Source organism: Aplidium turbinatum, chromosome 15 (genome assembly GCF_918807975.1).
Source record: "Aplidium turbinatum chromosome 15, kaAplTurb1.1, whole genome shotgun sequence".
NCBI lineage: Eukaryota > Metazoa > Chordata > Ascidiacea > Aplousobranchia > Polyclinidae > Aplidium > Aplidium turbinatum.
This window is the reverse complement of record NC_137486.1, coordinates 14,645,966-14,662,581: the sequence shown is the minus strand read 5'-3', so window position 1 is coordinate 14,662,581 and position 16,616 is coordinate 14,645,966. Positions and strand designations below refer to the sequence as shown.

Below are 16,616 nucleotides of genomic sequence, written 5' to 3'. Positions count from 1 at the left end.
AATTTTCGACTGTTACAAATGACAGCCAACGTTTAAAGTTTTATTTGGGATTCCAGTCGTCTGTTGTGTTGCGTATGTAGGTTGCAGTGTAGGCTACTGTAGGCTATGTTGTCGCAATGGGCGCAAAATAAAACATGTTATTATTATTATTATTCAGTTGACGGCAATGAAAGCTACATTTGCAAATACTTTACAACCATCACAGACCTATCCACACGACATAAAAATACAAACACATTCAAGCAGTCAAGCAAACACTGCCGGAGCAGCAGAATCAAAGATTGAGCAAAACCCTACACATGTTGTGGGACATCACAAGCTCTGCTACTTTGCTGATATCTTCTTAGCACTCATCTAGGAGCACTGGCACTAAATTTGTCACGAGAACATTTCATATGAAAGTTTTCCATTGGTCATTGAGTTTTATAACTTTCTCTAAATTGAGTTTTATAACTTTCTTTAAATTGTGTAAACGTAGCCTAGTGACAAAAACGACTTTACACAATTATTTCAGGTTCAATGAATAAAAGACATTCACTTACCAGGTTTTCATAAACATTATCGTAAGTCATTCCTATAGTTTCATTTTGATCATTTCTAAAACTTCTTTTGGCTCATTTCTAATTGATCATTTCTAAAACTAATATCTCAATTGAATTCGATTTTTTATATTTTCGATGCAAAAAGCGAAAATTCCTCTTAGCGCTGTTCACATAAGCATTGTGCTTTTGGCTCTCCACGTAATTGTGTATTGCGCACAACCGCCATGCTTGAACAGTCGAAGTGAATCGAGTGACGTCATAATCCCTTTAGCAAAGGATTAAGTCATGGCCTTTGTCTTCCTTCATCAAAACAAACCAAGTTCTTCTGCTAAATTGCATCTCCTCACGTTGATATAACACATCGCCGCATTCTAAAGCTTTGTTGCCTATTTCACTTCAACGCGTCATATTGACCAGTCAAAGTTTAAGTAGTGACGTCATAATGGAGTTTTCACAACAATTATTGTGCCTGCAGTGTTGTTCTATGCACCGCCGGAGGAGAAAAACGATTCGCCGGATCGTTGAAAGTAAAAGTAGCGATCGTTTTGTGAAATCTCGCTTCAAGAAATTGAGGAGAGATTTCGACGCAACATGACTGCTCCTGAAGCTGGGAATTGCCCACCAGTGGCGGTGTCAGGGGAGTTCAGGGAGTACTTTTGAACTCGGGCCCTGGATAATGTTAGGAGCCCGTAACTTCTTCAAGGTGTCCGGAAAAACAAACAAACTACCGCGTATATTTAGATGTAGTGCGTTATTCTTAAAATTGTTTAGAGGCCCAAAGATCTCATTGGTACCGGGCCCAAATTATCTTCTCACTGGCCTGGTCTGTAGCAAATGATGGTGTACATTTGCATAAATTGAAAGAAAACTTTAGAATAGTTGTTCAATTGGCACAACGTAGGCAACATTTCTAACCGATGTTTGCTCACACAAACATATTTTTAAACAAAACCGCATAAAAAAGGTTTGTAGGCTATTGATATTTTTTAAAATGGAAATAAGTAATAAAAGCATTGGCTACTCTTCTGACCAACGCTGGTCTTAAATATTCATAGTATACTTGTACGGTATCAGAAAATAATAACAGCATTGATAGCCTATTATTAAAATTTAAAATTGTAGCAAAATGATGGCATAGCTTACATTTGCTTAATTTGAAAGAAAACACCGAAATTGTTATGAATTGGCACAACGTTGGCAATGCTTCTGACCGATGTTAGCCAATCACACAACTGTGTTTTGAAGCAATGCCACATGAAAAGATGTTTGTGTTAGTATTTTTCAGGTTTGAAACAAATAAACCTGAAATAAAATCTTTGAGACCTTTTTGAACGCTTAATAAGAAGTATTGAAATTGTTGGCAATGTTGGACGAAATTGCCGACCTTGTGCCCTCACATCCAGCATATAGCCAACGTTGCAATTGTTTATGTTGTGGAAACGTGTAGGCTAATGGAAACTTTAAACTGTTTCGGTATCAAGCACGTTATCGCGTTCGCGTTTTGTTGCTCCTATCTTTTTCTAGACCTCTGCTCAGTTTGGCATAAACAAACTGAAATGAAACTACTTTGTTGGCAAAGCATTGGCTACTCTTCTGACCAACGCTGGTCTTAAATATTCATAATATACTTGTACGGTATCAGAAAATAATAACAGCATTGATAGCATATTATTAAAATTTAAAATTGTAGCAAAATGATGGCATACATTTGCTTAATTTGAAAGAAAACACCGAAATTGTTATGAATTGGCACAACGTTGGCAATGCTTCTGACCGATGTTAGCCAATCACACAACTGTGTTTTGAAGCAATGCCACATGAAAAGATGTTTGTGTTAGTATTTTTCAAGTTTGAAACAAATAAACCTGAAATAAAATCTTTGAGACCTTTTTGAACGCTTAATAAGAAGTATTGAAATTGTTGGCGTATTGTTGGCAATGTTGGACGAAACTGCCGACCTTGTGCCCTCACATCCAGCATATAGCCAATGTTGCAATTGTTTATGTTGTGGAAACGTGTAGGCTAATGGAAACTTTAAACTATTTCGGTATCAAGCACGTTATCGCGTTCGCGTTTAGTTGCTCCTACCTTTTTCTAGACCTCTGCTCATTTTGGCATAAACAAACTGAAATGAAACTACTTTGTTGGCAAAGCATTGGCTACTCTTCTGACCAACGCTGGTCTTAAATATTCATAATATACTTGTACGGTATCAGAAAATAATAACAGCATTGATAGCCTATTATTAAAATTTTAAACTGTAGCAAAATGATGGCATACATTTGCATAATTTGAAAGAAAACACCGAAATTGTTATGAATTGGCACAACGTTGGCAATGCTTCTGACCGATGTTAGCCAATCACACGACTGTGTTTAGAAGCAATACCACATGAAAAGATGTTTGTGTTAGTATTTTTCAAGTTTAAAACAAATAAACCTGAAATAAAATCTTTGAGACCTTTTTGAACGCTTAATAAGAAGTATTGAAATTGTTGGCGTATTGTTGGCAATGTTGGCAAAATGTTGGACGAAATTGCCGACCTTGTGCCAACATACCCAGCATACAGCCAATGCTGGCCCAGCAATCAATGTTTGCTGGGTAGTAGAAATGTTTTATTAGACGGAGAAACCCTGGTACAACTCGCAAATTGTATTTGTTTTGGTTAGACCAGGGCCAGACAGTGCAGAGTTTTAGAATTACTTAAAAAGAGTCGTACAAGCATGTAGGCCTAATGCAGAAAGTTTAGCCAGGGATATCTAAAGAAGGGGATACGAAGGCTTTTATTACGTCTGACAATAGAAGGGCTTTTGTATACCGTATCGTAAATAATCTGTGTTTATCGTAAAATGACAATTGGCACCGATACTAGTTTAATAAATCTTGTTATGATAACTTGCATTGCGCTATTAGCACCAGGCCTGGATAATCACAGCATGCTCATGGTTACTTATTAATTCAACTATACTTGCTTTACATCTAGCCTACCGCATCAGGCTTTGTTAAAAAAACAGCTTACTGGTAACTTTTCAACTGTCTTTGTAAACAAGTAGGCTATTCTTTAAATATGCTCTACGTAACATTTGCTAACTGTCTTCTGTAGCTTATTGTACCTTCTTCACTACAAGACTTTCTATGATTTTAAAAAGAAACACATGTTTAAAGCACTACAAACTACCGCCCTGGTAGTGTCATGAGAATAAGGCAATCGCTTCGAGTCTTCATATCCCCTTCTCTAGATATCCCTGAGTTTAGCTTGTGTTACTTTTGTGTGTTTCTTATAAGAAAAAAGCTGTTTTTTCAGTTACCGTGTTATTAGGCTACATTGAGGTTAAGAGCTGCTGAAACGTCTTTGCCGGTTTGGCAAAAAATTGTAGGCTATATAGGCCAAATCAGCAGTTGGAAGGCTGGCAGGCAGCTTTTTTTCAATTGAAAAAACTCTTACCCTACCCAATTTTTAAAAGACTTGTCACGTTCCAAATCGTCTTCAGTATAGACATGGTCAACCTCCTAAACTTCAAGCACCAGAGACGAAATATCGGTCAGAGTATTTTGCAGTCATTGACAGCGCGCAACAAAATCTTACTGACTATTTCAAGTCGACCGATCTTGAGCACTACAAAATTCTACAAGAATAACTCTGTACTGGAAAGCTACAATCACATGTGGTAGACGATTATCCTGAGTTCTTTGACACAGAGTCCCTTGCACAAGATTTTCGAATGATATTCAAGAAGATGCCATCCGCTGTTCCGCAAATGTTTCCTTGTGGAACTTTTACTCATTTCACCAGCCAGCTCGTGTTCAGCTGAATGGTCATTTTCAACTTTGCAACGTGTCTAAACTTGGTTACGATCTACCATGACACAGAAACGGCAAAATCATGCAATGGTCTGTCATGTGCACAGCAAAGTTTTGAATTCGATCAACCTCTATTACCTCTCCATTACCTCTCCAAGGACTTCGTTTTTAATTCGCCGGAGACTCGTTGCCGAGTTGCAGTGTTTGGACATCTGCTGTCCAATGCTGACACTGACAATTAAAATACATCACATTGGACTTGTATCTATTGTAACTTATTTGTTTGTTTGTAGAACAGACCCCAATCTTTCAGCTCGCTTCGCTCGTCTCCCCTTTCTTTCCTACTTTTCCTAGCAAATGTCCCCACCAATCTTAGAGAGCGATCGGCGCCCATGGTTGCGTAGCATTTTGTGTAGGCTTAGCTTGGAGTTTTATTAAAACCACGACTGAAACTAAGCCGTTTTTTTGTAAGTTTATGCTTGCCTACTACCGTACCATGTTTTATAACTTATCCCGTTATCAAATTGTGCTTTCAGTGTAATTGATATCAAATTGGTTTGCATAGGCTAAATCTATTTCTTAAATAAGGAGGCTATAGTGAATTAGTCTATTAGAAGGGAGTGGTTTAATTTTGCAGAGAACTAAAACATCAAAAAAAAGTTGCAGCAATAAAACAATTACCAGATAGGCTATGTTAGTCTTACAGTTTACCCTAAATAAACTTGGTCACATCGTCACTCTTGTGTTACGTTAGCCTACCTATTTTTATTTTGGCTACTTCCTGGGACTTTACACTAATCTCAAGCTACGCAGCTCTAAATTGCTTTCAGTCAGATAAATACTAGAACCTGACCATATAGAATCGATAATGAAAAAATTATAATTTCTGGTTTTAGAAAGCCACGCCTTTTTTCTTGCAGCTCATGCTCCTCTTTTTCCTTAATAGCCTAATTGTGTAATCGTTTACTTTGTAGAAACGCACATTTTTCACACAGCTCATGCTTTACTTTCATCCTTGTCGATTCTGTGGTCAGGTTCTGGTGTTTATAGCCTATCTTCCAGTCAAGCTTCAACCAGAATTGCAAAACTGTAGGCCTAAGCTAGGAATTAATCTAAAATAATCTATCCTATAGTCGGCCCCCAATATAGGTAGGCTATTATTAATAATTTTATTTAAATAAATTAATGTAAGATATCTAATTTAGTAGTAGCGGATAGAGTGCTCCGTGATTACAATTAAGTACCTAGGCTATGGTCATTGGTCAGGCATGGAGAAACCATTTTAAAAGTAGGTGGGGCCAGAGGCTCTGCAGTCAAAGTCAATCCAACCAAGACCCCCATAACATTGTTGCATTCCAAATTCTTGAAATTGTTTCCATGATTGGCCTTTTGTGCCATAAAGCGAAAATTTCCATTTTTGGACCCAATTTGGCCAAAAAAGTTTACAAAAGTGTTAAATTGCTCAGTAGGCCTATAAGCGCTTTACAAACTATGACGATGTAGGCTTACACACAAATAAAAAGGCAACAATACAATAGGCTACAGTACCGTACACAAAATAAGCCATGTCACTTTTTAGAATGAGGTTCCTCTGAGTTTTCTTCGAAACTGGACTTAAATCTAAAGACCGTTAGGCGAAAAACGATATGCCAGTAATTTTCTTCATTTCAATTTGGCAGATAGATACAAACAATAGGCCTACAGTCGGTCTACTGCCCTTCTGTAATAACTTTAGTAAGACTAAAAATCACTTTATTGATCTAAAGTCTAAACAATGATATTATCGTTTCAACTTTCAACCATAGAGAATAATTATATTGATAGATTGCTCCACCAATCACACTCACACGTGCTGCCCATCAATAGTGGGCTCAACAGAAAAGTTTGAAGATTGGATTTCATCATTAAGCTATCAAAGAGATAATCAAACTATTGTGTATCAAATGAGTGGACTTTTTTTTGGAACTCCCTCTCTGACTTGCCGTTTTCACTACCTTTTCAAAAAAATTGGCTTTCAAAAGTGGATGGACCCAGCCCCACGTGGTTCCTCCATGCCTGGCTATAGTAGCTAGAATTTCCATTTGTAATTACCGTACCAAAGTTTAAAGCAAGAATCAACTCTCTGGCAGAGTATTCAAAAGGTCACAGTAGGACGGCAGCCACTCAAACATGCTGATTGGTTGGCGGTGTCCTTGTTGCAATTGAGATCTTACTAGGAATAATATTGACATGTTGAAGTAGCTAGCAGAACAAATAGCCCTACATTGATGAGCATGAAAAGAAATTACATTTTATGTGAATTTCAAGCGGAAACCGCATGATTCATCAATGACAAACATGCGTTTTTCATCAAAAACGTAACAAGTGAACCCATTTCAGTTACAGTAGTTTACGGCTATTCTCTTGACACATAAAGTTAAACCAATGGCGCACAGTTTACTTAGGCTACATACTCTCTCATCGGACTAGGGCTACTACCTTAAGGTGGTAAGTTTCCGTGCCCCAGTGACATTTAGAGCTGTAACCTACTGGCTGGAGCTAACTGCTCCCACTCTGGAAGGGTTACCCATGCCAGATTGGTCAAAAGTCGTTCCTCAAACGTAGCCCAAAGTACCCATCGGCAGATGAAGTCAACGACTGTGAAGGCTGCAGCATGTCACCAGCTTCCATCGTGTTGGCTTGCCTTTGGACAAAGCTGATGGCCTTGTCTAGTTTGTGTGTGCGCCATCAAGTCCACGTTAATCAATCCACGCATAGGCATCTTCGCAAGACTTTATTGCAAAGATCATCATCCTCGAAGACGAGGGATAACCATCACTTAAGCCAGGCAGTGCCGGTCTTTGGGGTGTGCAAACCGTGCGATCGCACAGGGCTCGCAAATTAGGGGCCCGCAATTTACTAAAAAAATGCAGTAATTTTGTCATTTCCAATGGAAAAATTCAACAAGTGAAATCAACAAAGGAATTAGTAACAAGAAAACATAGAGACTCAACGAGTGCAACCTATTTCGTCCTCTGAACATTTCATACTCTAAAAAGATCGTGAAAAAAACAACAGAGCCGAAGTCGCTGATCGGAGTTGCCGCAAACATTTCAAAATTTCTCTCGATCGTTTCAGGGGACGAAATAGGTCGAAATTTGATTTTGTTGCACAATATCTGGGTACGAAATTTTCAGGGGACGAAATAGGTTGCATCCAGACTCATCATAGAGACATATAGCTTTATTTCCGAAAAATCCCAAAGAAAGCATGATTTTATCTTTTTGCTATGCCATCGAACAGCACCATTTTACAGTAATATTCATACCCAAATTTTTGTTGAACATGCTCTCAGAATGCCCCAAATTTAAAGTAATTTTTCAAAATTTTCTGGGGAGCCCCCCCAGTCCTCCCGCCGCTGGGTGTCGCCTTCGCCGATCACGCCGCCACCATCCCCCTCCACTTTCAAAATATCTAGCTACGCTGCTGAATTGGATCATTATCTTTGGGGGCCGCAAAAAGCATATTCCGCACAAGGCCCGAAATACCCTAAGACCGGCATTGAGCCAGGGCTTCCCAAACTGGGGATCGCGTAACGAAATTCAGGGGTCCAGGAAAGTATACCAATTTGCACAAGCTACAGCATATTAACATTTCTGTGCGAGGTGCTGTGACAGTTATTAACTTTATTAAGAGTCGCGCACTCAATAGGCTGCCCGTAGTTTTTGCAAATTTATGAGGTGAAATGGAATCGGAGTTAAAAACTCTTTTACTGCATCGTGAAGTGGCTTTCAAAAGTCAAAGCTTTAAAATGGCTAGCCAATTACCGTTGAGAACTGAAATCGTAATTCTTCCAACAGAATAAAATTCAGTGTTGGTCAACCATTTTCGCATCTAGCTTTTGGAATTATGCCAAACTTGCTTGAAAAACTAAACGAATTTAATTTGTTCCTCTCAGGAGAAAACATCAAAATTTTGCATTGAAATCTAAAATTGATGAGTTCATCAAAAAATTGAACATCTGGAAACCAAAATTTCAAAATGATTTATCTGAAATGTTCTCACTTCGCGTAGCCTAACGTTCCAGCTTAAGCAATATCGAAACCGCCTTGAGACCTGCATTAACAAACACTGAGCCACGACTGGACTAGCTTTGTGGCAGAAAGCAGTCCCACCCATCACACTGAATAAATGTGTTTGCTTTTTTTGTTTTGTTTCCAGTAGGGGAACGTTCAAATATTACGTAACGCCTTCGAGGGGGAGGGGAGGTTTATGCAAAGCGTTACGTTAGCGTCACATCGGGGGGGAGGGGGTTCAAGCAAAACGTTACGTAACGCTTTCGAGTACGGAATGGTAGTTTTTTGTGCTGAATTCGTAGTGAAAAAGCGTTACATGGGGGAGGGGGGATTGAAAAAAGCGTTACGTTGGCGTTACATGGGGGAGGGGGGGTCAAAAATTCGGAAAAAAAGCGTTACGTAATATTTGAACGTTCCCTAGGCTATCTATAGGCTTCGTTGTGATGGTCAGAAATAAACAAAAACAAACTGAACTGACTGCCGGTAATTTTTTTTTGGTTTTCATTTGATCTAAGCTTTTCAATAAATATCACAAATGTAAGTTATATGTCGCATTGTTCGTCATTTTAATAGTAAGGGGTCGCGAAAATTTTTAGGAGATTAAAAGGGGTCGCGAGTAAAAAAAGTTTGGGAAGCCCTGAAGACTAGGCTACAGCAATTCGCTTCAAATACATTAGGCCTACACGCTACACTCAAAGTTTTAGGCAGTTGCACACACATTTTGTGCTTTCACTAAACAGTAGGGAAAATTTATCAAGCAATTCTTGAAATAGCAGCCACACATTTATACTTTGTCATGCCATCTACGTCTATCATTCTTCGTCCACTAAAAGGATTCGAAGGTATGCGCAGTTTGTATGACAACAGCGAAGATCAGCTGCATGGCAAAAGCTCTTGTTCGCCGGTTCGATACTGATAAGGTGGACACGAAGACTGGCTTCCTTGACTTCCCATGTGGTAAATCTAAATCAACCGCCTGGTGTAAGACCAGGCACGACAAAAAACAATTGTTGGACAGTTGGGTGGTGAAGGTAGGGATGGTAGAAGTAGGGGATTGCTTACTCAAAATTCAGGTGGACAACTGGAGGGTCACAATGTTCTGACAAAATTTGATGCAACTACAGCTTGAGGTCTACTGCCATAATGTCGCATACTCAGGTGCAGTTTATATGACCTGCCCACGTGTGTACAAAGTTTGTATCGCCAAAACGAATGTATAAAAATATGTAATATCATGTTTATTTAATAGTATTCAAATTATGATAATGCAGGGGTAGAATCCACGCTACAGTGGTAATGGTACGTAGCCTCACACTGCTGCAGTAAGGTTTTGCAGATTTTCTACCACCCAAAATTTTAACCAAATATAGCAATTCATTTGATGAGAATGAATTTACCTAGAATCAAAGAAAACGTTGTGCAGTTCTGCTAATTTTTGAACTTCTTAGTAACCCTCCAGCTGTCCATTTTGCAAGAAAAATCATTAAAGTGAGTCGTCCCGGTATTCCACTGTCCCTAGGTGAAGGATACACCCTCGACACAAAGGTGACATCAATACACCAGCATGTTAATTAATAGTCGAACATTTGCAGTAGTTTCAGAGAGGTACATTGTTTTTCCTAACTATTGTGACCACAGCGAAGTTAACAAGTTAAAAATTTTGCATGAACGCAACGCTGAAAACCACATCAAAAAATTATCTGATGTTATGAAAACGCTATACATCAGCTGAAAGCTACGAGAATCTATTTCATCGATTGAATTGAATGAAAACTAACAATGTTTTTTCAACAATGAGCCAGCTCAGTAGCCGAGTGGTTTCGGCTCTGGTGCTGGTATGTCTGAGATCGATTCCAGGTCGGGTCAAACCGAAGACTTTAAAAACAGCAGCCTACCGATTGTGTTCTTTCTTGCATATCGCAGTGAGAATACGTCGAGAAATAATGTGATGACAACGTGTACCCGACATAAAATTAAAAATAAGCGATGTCGCTAAAAGACCTTAGCTGTTGTAGAGCGACAATAATAAAACCATAACATTATTATTCAATAAAAACTTAGCGCAGATTTTGCACGATCCACTCTAGCAGTGATTGATGCCACTAAACTGTGACGTGTAGCCGCAGGATGCGATCAAAATACAAGCTAAGTGCCGAGTGAAAAAAACGAGTCGTGTGAGCATAAACTTAATCGACAACCGTGCTGAAATATCCTTTAAAATGAGCAAATTGTTATCTGCATGCTAGAGCGCAATTGGCACTGGTTGCAACCCAGTCAATTGGGAAAAAGAAATGAGTTGCATTAAAATTACACCGAAAACAGCCGCTAAAAATAAAAACTTTGAAGAAATACAATTAAGTAGGCTACCATTACAAAATTTATTGCGTAAAAAAAATAAAGTTACATGAATCCTCAACGGTACAAATAATCTGCTTGAATGTTTGCTTCTATCTCGGTTTCCCACTTGTCGCCATTTTCCAGAAGCTTTTCTTTATTGTAAAGCAATTCTTCGTGTGTCTCTTGGGACCTGGGACCTTGAAGTTGGGACCTTTATTGCATCAACAGGACAAGCTTCTTGGCAAAATCCGCAATAAATACATACATTTGGTCATATCAATGTCGTACCTGTGCAAGTAATGTAACACTTATGTAATCATAATAAATCATTGCAGATCGCCACATCTTTTGTTCAGAATTTAAGCTGGGGCTAATCTACTCGTTTATAATTCAACGGCGACCAGAACGGTTTCTTTCAGGTATTTGGTTTATATGATTTAAGATATTGAAACACAACGAATCGAACAATGCAATTAAAAATCCACGTTCAAATAGCCTACACACGTACACATTATACTACACTTTCACGACAAAAAGTTTGGATGTAAAACTTTACAAGAACCAAACTATGATACGTGTTAATAAATTGAAAGTACTGATGATCGCACTTATATCCAGCACGATGCATAGTTGTCTTAGTGCTGGTTAACGTCACGACTCACGACAGTCTCCAATGAGAGCTGAGAGGCTATGCACAGCATGAAAATAATATGCTGATTACCGTCAATAAGCAGTGCGGTATTTACATACCCTAAAACGTATCATTCAGTTGCTGCGTTCAACTTCAATGCTGCACTGCGTCTAATTTTAAAAGTAAAAAATGTACCACAGCAACACCATCAGAGTGCGGGCTTCTTTCAACCACTTTGGTGAAATGTTAACAGTTTTAAACAACATTTTTTTACCTTGTTGTTCTTCTGCTTCCGTCTTCCCTTTCAATAGTGATAGCCTGAGCAGAACAAATCGCTTCAAAGTTTGCAGGTAACGCACCTCTCTTCTGACGGGTATCGTCTAAACTCTAAAAGCATGTGCTCCCAGAAAACTTGGGCTCAAAGGCCCCTTTTCAAAGAGATAATTTATAGTAGCAGGTTCTGAACGATTTCGCAACCACCAGTCCCATACCTCGAAGGAATTAGAAGCAAATGCAGGATTGGCGTTTGTGCCACTATATTTGCTGAGGTGGGATCGTCAAGTTTTGGACTGATCAACTTATACGACGGGTGTGCGTTTGATGTAGTGAGACATCTAGCATTTAAAACAAACTCTGTTTGACAATATCTGATTCCTTTTATCAGAGATGTATAACAGCGCCATCATGTGCAAACCGAAAATTGCTGATAAAGTATTTCCAACATCATTTGTTTACTAGTTTCAAGAATACAAATACAAAAATTTTAAAGTAAAAAACTCAACGTATCGTGGCACGGCAGATAAAAGATTTATAAGTTGACTGTTCAACTCTTTCACTTGCTGATATATATGAACACAAATATGAAAACATTGTCTTGCAAATGCGCAATTGCTATCAACATAAGATAGTATAACAACGGTGTAAATTTCAATTTGGTACCGTGCCTCATACATGAGACTAACATATTCAACATTCATAAAATTGTATGATTGTGAAACAAAACAGAAAAAACTCTCAGCAGAAAGTTTCAAAGTATCATCTTGTTAAGAATAGCAATACAAAAACAGTATAAACTACACACTGCATCATAGTGACTAAGAAATACAACCACTGCACAAAACAAGGTAACATCTACACATTGCCCACAGGCTGCTTCCTACAATTATGCACAAACTTAGGAAAAAGCTCAAACAAACATATTATTGCAAAGAGAAACAAGCAGAAAAAGTGAAAGGCTAGCACGATAATTGTACATTTATATGCAGTCGGCAGTATATGCAATACGCAACAGCACAAGCATCAATCTGTTAAAATCAGTAAAAAAATTCAAACGATAAAAAGCTAGTTCTAACAGCAAGTGAAACATAAACTCATTATTGTCAGCAATATCAGTATAAAGTGTAGTAAAATGAAAGTTAATAGTATTTTGCATGATTAGCATAGCTACGCAGTTACTCAATGCAGAACAAAATTACAAAAGTTTATTTCAATAAATCAACAAACTGACAAGAAAACAGCTTTTCTTAGTGCAATATTCCATCTAAATATTGCACAGAAATGTGCATTGCTCTTTTCTTCTTGGTGGTTTTATAACCAATACAAAACAATTCATAAGATGTCATAATGTTGAAATTAAATAACTTTTTAAAACAAATACAACAAAACACAATGAAACCATGTGTTGATGAAAACGAGTTGATTGCATTGACTAAGAAATATCTGGTTAGTCTATAGTGCACTGTTGCTTTTAAAAACGTTACCTTCACCCCCTTACCTGTATTTTTAAATGCTTCTTTAACTAGATAAAGTAAATTATCTGCACTGTATCAATCGTGTAGTCAAATCGTACAACTAAGAAACAACGCAATCGTGATACATACATGATGTTCCAATAACATTCTTTTGGTGAATAGTTTGTTATCCAAGACACAGCATACGCCTCCAACATTGATGCACAAAGAATCTTGGATATATACATGGTTTAATGTGCCAGTAGTTTATCAAATTGGCAAACAGGCAAGCATTATAAATGTAACATCTGCTTGTGCATCTAATGAGGGCAAACAGTAGTCTTCCATCAAAGTGTAACAACTGTACTAACGACACACACAAAAAATGTTACAGAAACAATTCATAAGTACATTCCATTGATGAGGTAATCAGATTCATCCATGGATATAGGTTTTCCTCTCCTGCCAAGTTTACGTTTCATCCCTCGTAATCGACACACAACTAGTAGTAAAATACTAGCAGTAACTACGAGCCCAATGGTTAAAGGCAATATAGCCTCAGCATCAGTGTCCACAGAATTGGCTGTAGTAACTTCTTCCACCACAACTATAACTTTCTTGACATCATTTTTTCCATGAATGTTTTCAGTTTTGTTTGAAATCACCTTGCCAGTGTCATCAATTTTTATCACTTCTACACCAGAAGATATCAACTTCTGATTTATGTTTTCTTTTGCTTTATCATTGCTAGGTTTAACATCATCTATTCCAGTTAAATTATGAAGGGAGTTTTCCAATAAATCGTTGGAAACAGTTGGACAACCTATTTCATCACTTGAATCTGCACAATGATACTCACCATCACACACACTAGGTAAGGCTATGCAACAACCATCATCACATTTCCATTCAAATTTTCCACACTCTTTGCTACAACTAGGAATATGTGTTGTACTCGTATGTTTGGACACTTGATTTTGTATTTTTGTTGTGGATGCAACTGAAGATGAAACTGTTGAATCTTGAGTAACAGTCATCTTCAATTTTGTTGAGGATTTGGGACTTCCATTGATGACGTCTTGTAATTCCTGCTCGATCACATTTGGTTTTCTTTTGAATAATGAAAATCTAAGATTAGGAGAAAACAAACACAAAAATTGCTTGCTTGGTTTCTGGAAGCAGCTAAAAAGGAAGCACTGGGGCTTATTTTCGCTCTTATGTATTTGGAAAACTGCAGCATCGCATGTTACAGAACTTCCATTGTTCACCTCAAAATGACAACATTTTTCCTTACATTCTTCCGCATTATCAACCCCGTACAAAGCCTTTACAAAAGTTGCACCATTAGCAAGAGAATCTTTAGTTCGTATAATTTGGGCTTCAGGGCTTTCAAAATCTTTTGAACAGCTATTGTTAGTAGGTTGGATGTTTTCATTTTTGTCTATTACTTGCTGAAGAATCTTTTGCAGTTGATCTTGTGACAGGTTCTCAAGTGCAGAGTTATCAGATTGAGTTTTTGGAGAAGTGGATCCACGAAGATCGTTGCAATAGACAGCACAACAAAGTATTGACAGGGTGATTACACAAGTTAGACACATAATTGCTGAACCAATAAGTCAAATGGTAGAAACAATGTCTACAAAATAATTAAAACATTTTAATGCATGTACAGTTGTACACAGTGTTTTTTGTAAGGTGTTTTGGGGGACCGAAACGGTCTCCCAAATTTCTCCAGCGGTTTCCCAAAATTTGGACTTGCAACTACAGTAGAAAAGTAATGGTTGTTTCTCGCTGTGTCTTGTCGATAATACGAATATAGCCTACGATCAATAGTTCACGTCCGGAAAAGTCATGTTTCTTTCTGATTTATGGCGCATAACAATCAGTTTTTACGTGTGGAAACATAACAAGCAGAAGCCAACAAGCACACTTTGTTTGATTGTGCAGCAAACTTGTTTGGCAGCCGTGTTGGGCAGGCTGTTTGGTCGCTGTCACAATCGTTTAAGCTGTGCCTTGTCGAATAATTCAATTTATGTTGCGTTGATTGTATGTAGTTGTGGCTATTTTTTGGTATTTAAATAAACGGAATGGCCCGTTTCAGCGAGTCATATCTTAAATTTTTCTGAAGGTGTTTCGACCGTGCCAAATTTCTTTCAACTCAATAACTAACTTCGGTCACAAGCACGTTTTAACGTTTGCGTTTTCTCGCTTAACTACCTTTTTCTACACCTTTGCTATGTTGACGTGTATTGTTTTTGATATCATGATCAGAAATAAAAACAACTGAACTGTCATGACAAATTCAAGCACGTTTTAACGTTCGCATTTTGTCGCTTCTACCTTTGCTATGTTGACGTGTATTGTTTTTCAAATGATGGTCAGAAATAAAAACAACTGAACTGACATGACGAAGACGAATCGGACTAGTCGAATCGGACTCGCCGAATAGTAGCAGACCCCTAAATAAAACACTTGCGGTCTCTTAAAACTACTTAGCGGTCACCCAAACCAAACCTTAAAAAAAAACCTGCATGTACATTGTACAATACATTTCACCACAATGATTTTGATCTGATATCAATTTTATTTAATTATATCATAGAAATGTGTACAACTGTACATTGAATCACTACCTACGTATCATAAAAGTAATCTTTACAGCCTGTTGCACCTTTTGCCGTATAAAAAAGCATTATATATATGGCAACATACTTAGCAATAATGACAGGAGGCTGATGTGATTTTGATGTCGAACTCTAGGCTAAATGTACTTTATATACAGTAGAATTCGCCTAGCCCTATAGTGACACCTGAAGGGACGGCGGAAAAAGTGTCACCATAACCGAAGTGTCACAATAGCCGAATTCTACTCAACTGTTGCGTATGCAAACAGGACTTTGCAACAGGTGTCATCATAGGCGAAGTGTCACTATAGCCAAAGTCACTATAGGCGAATTCTACTGTATGTGTTATTGAAATGTAGTTATGAAAATCCAAATTTCCTATATATATATGATTACAGAATCTCAGACCAATGCAGGGTTCGATCTTAGCGGTAGTCCAGTTGCCAATGGCTAGTGAAAATTTGCGCGGACTAGTAGAAATACTGTCCGATTGGCAGTACTAGTCCGATTGGCTAGTAAAAATATTTGTTGGTGAAAAGTTTTGGTTTACAAAATGGCGATTGGCGACGTCACTCTCACTCTGAAATTTGCTTGCCAGAGGCGAAATTGCACGAAGAAGGCTGCAAAGTCGGTCAACTGAGCACGTGACTACTTTTTTCTCGCATTTTCGCTAGACACGTGGTAGTAGTGAGCACCCCAGGTCGCCAAAGTTGCCAATTCGGCTTTTTTGAAGCCAGATTTTGAGAATCTGGCTGTTTTTTAACTCGCTTGGCTTATTTTTTTTAAATAAAAAAAGCCAGAAAAATTAGGCTTTTTCTGGCTTTTTTTTAATGTTTCATCCATTTTTTTGTCAAATTAATAAAAAGTCAACATAATTTTGGCTTTTTTTGGCTTAA

The 16,616-nt window shown here is 38.0% G+C and overlaps 1 pseudogene across 1 annotated transcript; it reads right to left on the bottom strand.

The window, feature by feature from the left end:
* Window positions 1–10,322: 10,322 nt before the first annotated feature.
* On the bottom strand, window positions 10,323–13,344 carry LOC145783994 (NADH-quinone oxidoreductase subunit I 1-like; annotated as a pseudogene). The gene is made up of 3 exons (XR_014290974.1): window positions 13,247–13,344; window positions 11,641–11,980; window positions 10,323–11,023 (listed from the first exon to the last, which is right to left on the bottom strand). The product of XR_014290974.1 is annotated as an NADH-quinone oxidoreductase subunit I 1-like (transcript).
* Window positions 13,345–16,616: the final 3,272 nt, after the last annotated feature.